This window comes from Alnus glutinosa, chromosome 1 (assembly GCF_958979055.1).
Source record: "Alnus glutinosa chromosome 1, dhAlnGlut1.1, whole genome shotgun sequence".
NCBI lineage: Eukaryota > Viridiplantae > Streptophyta > Magnoliopsida > Fagales > Betulaceae > Alnus > Alnus glutinosa.
The window spans coordinates 28,157,360-28,165,616 of NC_084886.1; the positions used below are offsets into that span (position 1 = coordinate 28,157,360).

At 37.7% G+C, this 8,257-nt stretch overlaps 1 long non-coding RNA gene across 1 annotated transcript; it reads right to left on the reverse strand.

The window, feature by feature from the left end:
- Positions 1-372: 372 nt before the first annotated feature.
- LOC133858737 (uncharacterized) lies at positions 373-3,714 on the reverse strand. The gene is made up of 4 exons (XR_009898569.1): positions 3,554-3,714; positions 2,252-2,317; positions 1,767-1,823; positions 373-601 (listed from the first exon to the last, which is right to left on the reverse strand). It is a non-coding gene; the product is annotated as an uncharacterized LOC133858737 (long non-coding RNA).
- Positions 3,715-8,257: the final 4,543 nt, after the last annotated feature.

The following is an 8,257-nucleotide window of genomic DNA, read 5'->3' on the forward strand; positions in this document are numbered from 1 at the left end:
CTTCGAGACCGAGTGAGCATAGGGTGAGTAGGGGCAAGAGGTGCTAAAATGGGACCTGATGGACCAAACTTAGGAGGAGACTATGCTGCCAAGGAATCAACATCTTGAATAGGTTGGGAAGGCTGCACAATTAGAGAGGAAGTAGTGAGACGACCCGTTTTTTTTTTTTTTTTTTTTTTCGTACAAAAGATTTATAAAACATTAACGAGTCATCACAGTGGCACGACTACATGTCGCTCAGCCAACATACGTACACGCTCCATACCATACTTAATATTCAGAGTATTATCTAGAAGCGGAATAATTGTAACATAACAACCATAATGGAAAGCACATCTAAAATTAACTAGTGGTCCATACAAAAGAGCTACATCTGTCTAACAGTTTAAGGTTTACATTTACCCATTGATACAAAAGAATGGCTACACAAAAGAATATGTGACACCTACGTCACTAGCCATATACAAAATACCCCAAAAGAGTGAACTCCATAGTCCAACTCAGTACGACTGTCGCGGAGTGCTTCAATCGTAGTACCCCAAATACGCAGCTACAGGGTCTTCCTCAAAGTCAGGTGTACCTGCAGTCACAGGAACTACATCTATACGGTTGTGGGGGTTTGCCACATCCGTATAGGTGGAATTATGAGCCCACAATCTTAGCATAAATAAATATACTAAGACCTCAGAGGTATACCATTCACTGAGTTTTCACAAAGAACCAACTTTTCTTTTCTAGTCATGCGTACACTATAACAGCCACCAATTTTATATATTTTTGTTTGAAAATCCCCATAGCTGATTTAGCGGACACTGACTAATAGAAAACATTTAAATACTGTGGGCAGCTAGTATTATACAAAAAGATTCGTTATAGAACACAATGACATTTAAATCATGCAACCATCCGATACCAATATACATAAGTTCTTTTTCTATCAAGACTTTTATGCATACTAATACGTCTAGCAAAACTACAATATACTTTCATAAAAACATCACACAATCCGATACCAATATACATAAGTTCTTTTTCTATCAAGACTCTTATGCATACTAATACGTCTAGCAAAACTACAATATACTTATCATGAAAACATTACACAATTTAAACAATGTTATGCATGCTCATGATAGTCTTTTTGTTCATTATGAGCCTCACGCTCTCTTCATTATTATGAGCCTCACGCTCTCTTCTTTATTATGAGTCTCACGCTCTCTTCATTATTATGAGCCTAATGCTCTCTTCATTATTATGAGCCTCACGCTCTCTTCTTTATTATGAGCCTCACGCTTTCTTCTTTATTATGAGCCTCACGCTCTCTTCTTTATTATGAGCCTCACGCTCTCTTCATTATTATGAGCCTCACGCTGTCTTCTTTATTATGAGCCTCACGCTCTCTTCTTTATTATGAGCCTCACGCTCTCTTCTTTATTATGGCCCTCATGCTTTATGCTTTACAATTCTAACTCTATACTCCTATTCTTTGCAAATCATGCTTTCTTCAAATACCATGAACCAACCAACATGAAATTTTCTTTATTTTTCTTTGCAGGATTGCAGTACATAGTCAGACACTTTAAATCGATTCAAACATTTCATTTATGCATCATTTCATAACATCATTGATATTTCAACATAATTGAAACTACTTAAAACATTCAAAGCATACATGTTAACATATCGTTGGTTCAGTAGAAAATTATCTATCATTTGCATTTCTATAAAATACGAAAATATATCTTCTCAGTGAGTAGAATACTCACCTTGACTGCTTGCACACCGACACTAACAAGTCCTAAGCTCACTCCCCCAAAGTGCCGCTGAATACAACATATTGCACCCATTTAGTTTCCATCCAATAATTACACTACCTCATGAATCGTTTAAGGATTATTTTACTCGACAGTTGCCTAAACTCATACTTAACCATATTCCTAGGCTTATAAACATAACCCCAATTTTTATACAAGTTACTACATTAAAACCTAACCTTATAAATATTTATTCTTACCAAACCCATGGTTAATGTGAGATTAATCATCACTATCTCCCATAATTTACCCACAAATTAACAATCTTATTTTAAATAATTAAAAGCTTCAAGTTAATCTAGTCCATCAACTTAGGGCTTTTCCAAACTTAACCCCAATAACAATATTTTAAACACAATCACATTTACTAAAAGTTAATCTCTTAAAATCCCATAAATATCAAATACCCAAAAATTAAGGCTTAAGGAAAAACTTACCCAAATTCACCAAACTCCCACCCAAAGTTTGGCTAGCCTCAAATAAGCTCCAATAAGCTCAAACACCTAAAAGATATAAAGGATTAAACTTATATTTAGGATTTTACCTAAAAATTACGAAATTATGTGTAACGATCCACCCCCAATGACACAATACTGTCCGCTTTTGGCTCCCATTGTGACGTCCCACATCGCCTGGGAATGAGGATGTGCCTATATGTATAAATGCACCCTATATGACACAACGCGTTTTAAAGCCGTGATGGCAATGAACCTATCAGAACTCCGCAGTTAAGCGAGCCGCTGCGAGAGTAATCCCAGGATGGGTGACCTCCTGGGAAGTCTGATATGGGAAGCCAAAAGCGGACAGTATTGTGTCATTGGGGGTGGATCGTTACAAATGGTATCAGAGCCATTGCCCAGCCTGAGATGGTGGGAGCACTCGCTGGGATGCCAAGAATGGGGTGATCCCATGAGGGTCGCCAGCGAGGATGCTGAGTCCCAAGTGGGGGTGATTGTGACGTCCCACATCGCCTGGGAATGAGGATGTGCCTATATGTATAAATGCACCCTATATGACACAACGCGTTTTAAAGCCGTGATGGCAATGAACCTATCAGAACTCTGCAGTTAAGCGAGCCGCTGCGAGAGCAATCCCAGGATGGGTGACCTCCTGGGAAGTCTGATATGGGGTGTAACGATCCACCCCAATGACACAATACTGTCCGCTTTTGGCTCCCCATATCAAACTTCCCAGGAGGTCACTCATCCTGGGATTGCTCTCGCAGCGGCTCGCTTAACTGCGGAGTTCTGATAGGTTCATTGCCATCACGGCTTTAAAACGCGTTGTGTCATATAGGGTGCATTTATACATATAGGCACATCCTCATTCCCAGGCGATGTGGGACGTCACAATCACCCCCCTTGGGACCCAGTGTCCTCGCTGGCAACCCTCATGGGATCACCCCATTCTTGGCATCCCAGCGAGTGCCCGCCGGCAACCCTCTTGGGCTTGTGCACGCTCCCACCATCTCAGGCTGGGCAATGGCTCTGATACCATTTGTAACGATCCACCCCAATGACACAATACTGTCCGCTTTTGGCTCCCCATATCAGACTTCCCAGGAAGTCACTCATCCTGGGATTGCTCTCGCAGCGGCTCGCTTAACTGCGGAGTTCTGATAGGTTCATTGTCATCACGGCTTTAAAACGCGTTGTGTCATATAGGGTGCATTTATACATATAAGCACATCCTCATTCCCAGGCGATGTGGGACGTCACATTATGAGTTTAGTGTTTTACCTTAAAACAATCGGTACGAACGTAGATCCGAGTGCAAGGATCACGTTTTCGAAAACGGATTGAAGATCCGACCGTTGGATCTTCGTAGATCGCAATTTTCGTTAGAAAAAGCTTAAAACTCTCCCTCCCTTTCTCCTTTCTGTTCTTCTGGCCACAGAGGGAATGAGACTGCCTCTTCTTTCTGTTTCTTTCTTTTCTTTAAGTGAGGCGCACATGCGCCTCACGTTATCCTATTTTTTTTTTTTTTGGAACTGAAGGGCCAAGCCCTTCAGTTCGTGAAATGGCCTTTCGGCCATTTCACCAATTTGGCCGTACGACCTTTCAAATGAAAGGCCGTGCGGCCAGCTGCTTCATATATATCTATATATATATTTGATATTTATTTTATTATTTTATTTATACATTTATTTATTTATTCAATTTGCAATTCCTAATTCTTTTAAACTTAAAAACATTCTCTTACATTTTATTTTCTTAGTCACAATTTACAAGTCTATAGGATCAAAATGAATTTTGTTTTATTTTACCACACGAGGTAGACTTATTTTTATTTTTATCCTAATAAACCAATTAAATATTTTCTAGGACATTATAAGTAAAGTCAGCTGGAGGTGGTGCTACTAGGGAGTGAATGTGTGGGATAGAAGGGATATCTTGTAAAATAACATCAATAGAAGGGCTGGTTGGTGGGACAGCAGCCGAAGTGGAAGAGGAAGGATCTGAGGGTGCTGCAGAAGACAAAGACTCAAGGAGTATAGGTGAAGAATTGGAAGAAAAGGAAGGCATGAGAGGTAAAGTAAGAGTAGCATCACCTGTGGATGGAAGCTGAGAAGGTAGGAGTGAAGCAGTATGATCCTTAGCAGGGAAGGATGTCTCATCAAACACAATATGGCGAGATAAATAAACTTTGGAAGTGATTGGATCTAAGCATTTGTAGTCGGCATATTGATATCCCAAGAAAATACAAGGTTTGGACTTATATTCAAGCTTGTGAATACCATAAGGGCGCAAGAGATGATAGCATAAACAGGCAAAGACACGAAGTTTTTGGTGGTCGGGTGATTTGTTGTAGAGCTTCTCATAAGGGGACTGATAAGTATTGAATGTTGCACATTCAAGCACCTTAACTTGCATATGTTAATAATTTAGCATTGTTATTTGTTTGATTTTGTGTTGTTTTATTAATTTCAAGTTTTAAATAAACATGCAATTAATTCCATTGATTTTGGGCTTAAAGCACACTTTGAGAAGACCTAGAAGATGTGGTTAAGTTTTATCAAATCAATGAAAGAATTAAATCGAAATTTCTTCAATAAGAGTCAAAATCGGATTGGATTCAAATTTGGAATCTGCACATGTCTCAGTATTTTGTTTATAACTTTCTTCTCAAGTATTGGATTTTAATGACATTTATGACGTTGGAAAGATAATAGAAAAGTAAACAAATATGTCAGAAATATGTTTTTCCAAATTCGGACGTTTACCATGCCAAAATAGCCCCACAATAAAAGACTCAAATTTGGACGAATTTGAAATCCTTTTCCTACTTCGATTAAATTTTTAGTCTCCTACTTGGACTAAAAGACTAAGTTTCAATTTTTCTTGCATTCTTAGGGCTTTTAAGCCTCTCATAATCTCTATAAATAGGCCTCTAAACATTGAAGAAAGACAGATTGCTACCTAGAGCAAATTTAGAGAAATACTTCTTGAAGGCTTGAAGAGTTGAAGAGAAGTACTAATCATAGCAAGAATCAATTGCAGCAGCATCATGAGCGGCTAAAAACCTTTGTGAAAAATAAAAGACTTCTAATTTACGGTGTGTGTGTGCGTGTGTGTGTGTGTGGGTGAACAATGTGTAACAAAATATCATAAGTGCGGAATTTAAATGAGACAGATATTTTGTTAACGAAGTAAAAACTCAATTAAGAGAAAAACTACTCCAGGATAACCAAACCCAGGAATTCCACTATTTAGAAGACAAAACTAGTAACAAGACAGTAACACTCACATACCCGATGCAGCGATCGTATCTTGCACTCTGACACGTAACCTAACGTGAACGCCTCCTAACCAAGTCACATACTTGAAGAGGTCTTCAATGGATTCATTTACCTTAAGGCTACTCCCTAAGATAGACTTCACATGAACACAATAACAGCACACAGGCAATGGCTAGAGAGCTATCAAATCTTCACAATATCTCCATAAACACCCTCTCTAAGCTATAGAGAATTCAATACCAAATTCTGTAAAGAATACATGCCCAGAGGCCTCTATTTATAGGCTTAGAAGACCTAAAACGAGTATGTCTCTGATTTCTCTAGACAACGTCCAAACGGAAGCATAGAGCGTACAGACAGTCAATTGTGCAACTTCTTTTCCATAACGCGCTTCACGCGTTTCCATATTAAGGCCCCGTCCAAACGGAATTTCCCTAGAGTCCGGACGGTTGCAAATTGTCTGTACGTAATTGTCTTATCAAGGACCGCATCCGGACGATGTTGCCCTGGAGTCCAAACGGTTGCAAATTGTCTGCATGTAATTTCCTTACCAAGGACTACGTCTGGACGGTGTTACCCTGTCGTCCGGACGGATGCAGACTGTCTTCCCAAACCGTGTCTGTAAAGGAAAACTAGAATCTTCTCGAACTCTGAAGAGCACCCAGACTTGTTGCCATGACGTCCAGACGAATGCAACCTGGAACTGTTCAAAAGCTTCTCGACACTGATGGGCGTTTGGATGCTTTACTGGGCCGTCCGAACGGAAACAAAGGATCCGACTTTTCAGAGTTGAAATCTGTACAAAATCTTCATTGAACACTAAAATAGCCTTCTTGCAGCTTGTGACATTGGAACTTGTCATAATAAGGCTTTTTTCGTATTAGAGAAATAAACTCTAATAAACTGTGAAGATTCTAAAATATACGGCATCTCTATTTAAAACAGCAACATTACATAATAGTGATTTTTTCAACAAAATGCAGCCAACAAAACTAAAACTTTGTAGGGTATTGATGTAGCAATATCCAAGCACAATGGTTTGATTGTATTTTCATTCGGAGAATTTTAGTTTATGTATGTTTGTTGTATAGTTATGAGAATTGCTACAATTTGATATTGCTCTTAATCTTTTAATGTAATTGTTCTTCAAGTTCATAGTCAATATTGGTAGAATTATTCTCTTGTCTTAGAAAGATTTTTACCTTTATTGAACTCAAATCACTCTTATTTTCTATGATCATGAGAATGATGATTATACAACGGGTTTAATTAATATATGATCAAGAGGATTAGATAGTCCGTGTCTAGGGAAGGCGGATCGTACTACACCCTAGTTTAGTGTAATTTAGGTAGACGATCCGTGCTAACCGAAGATGAGTTATACTATTCCATTGATTGTATGTATCCTATTAAAGACGTAGCTAATCCATACCTAGGGAAGACGGGTCGTATGCATCCTAGTGGTTTGGTGGACGATTTGTGCCAACCGAAGATGGATTATACTTATTCTTTAAAGCTAATTTCTTGTTTATTTATAACATGCATAGAATGAATTTTTCTAATTAAATATAATTAACCATTGATGTGCTAATAGCAGTGAAGTCAATACTCTCTCTCTCTCTCTCTCTCTCTCTCAGTTCAATTATCTTTTATGTTTATAATATGTACTTTAGTCAAAAACAAAATAGCAAATCTTTTCTTTAGTTATTTTTAATCTTCATAAACTTAATAACAACACCTCTGCAGTCCTTGAGGTTCGACACCCTCTCTATTCCTACAAGGATTCGTTCTATTGCAAGTAGTTAATTTATTATTGATATATTTTTTCTTTCAAAAAAACCACATCAATTTTTTGCAACGTTTCCAGGGAATGCAAATGGTAATGTTATTAAGTTTTAAATATTGAATTTAACTTGATTCTTTTCTGGGTTTTTTTTTTTTTTTTTTTTTCTAATTTTGGTTTTTTTATTTTGTTATTTTTATTTATTTTTTTCAATTTAGTTCATGTGTGGAGGCATTCCAACACCCCATGGACCATGTTTAAATTGCTATAATTCTTATCTCCTACTGCCAGATGATGTGTATTTTAATGAGTACTCGCAAGCGCACGAATCGTTTGCAATATAGTGTGTGCAAGTGTGAGGTCGAATCCACAGGGAAATGGTCAAATATTAGTGTCTTGTTTAATCAACCTCATTTTAACCTAGTTCCAAAGGTTGGAGGATTGATTCAAGAGTAAAAGACTAAACAAACGAGATGAAATGAAATGTGCAAATTAAAATGAACTAAGGCTAAGGAATCTACCAAACCAAATCCAACAACTCACACTCTTTGTTTCTACTTGAACACCCAAAGAACATTAAGCTTAGGATATCATTCAAGTTTCTCAACCACATATTCTAGAACCATTAAATGAATCCAACTCAAAGATAAATCACAAAGAGTACCCATTTGAAATCAAATCATCCAATGCATCCATTCAATGAACAAATCACAATGGATATCATCATTCAAACTGATAAAACAATGTATTCATCGGTTGAAACACATTAAATGTCCTATATCTACCAACAACCACATTCATTGCAAGTATTATAACAAGAGTGTGAGTGTCATCAATGGAAAGGTTTCATCCTCAACCTTAGTTGAGGTTACTAGCCTTCCATGACTAAGAACACCACAAGAAAATGAAGAACAACCATGG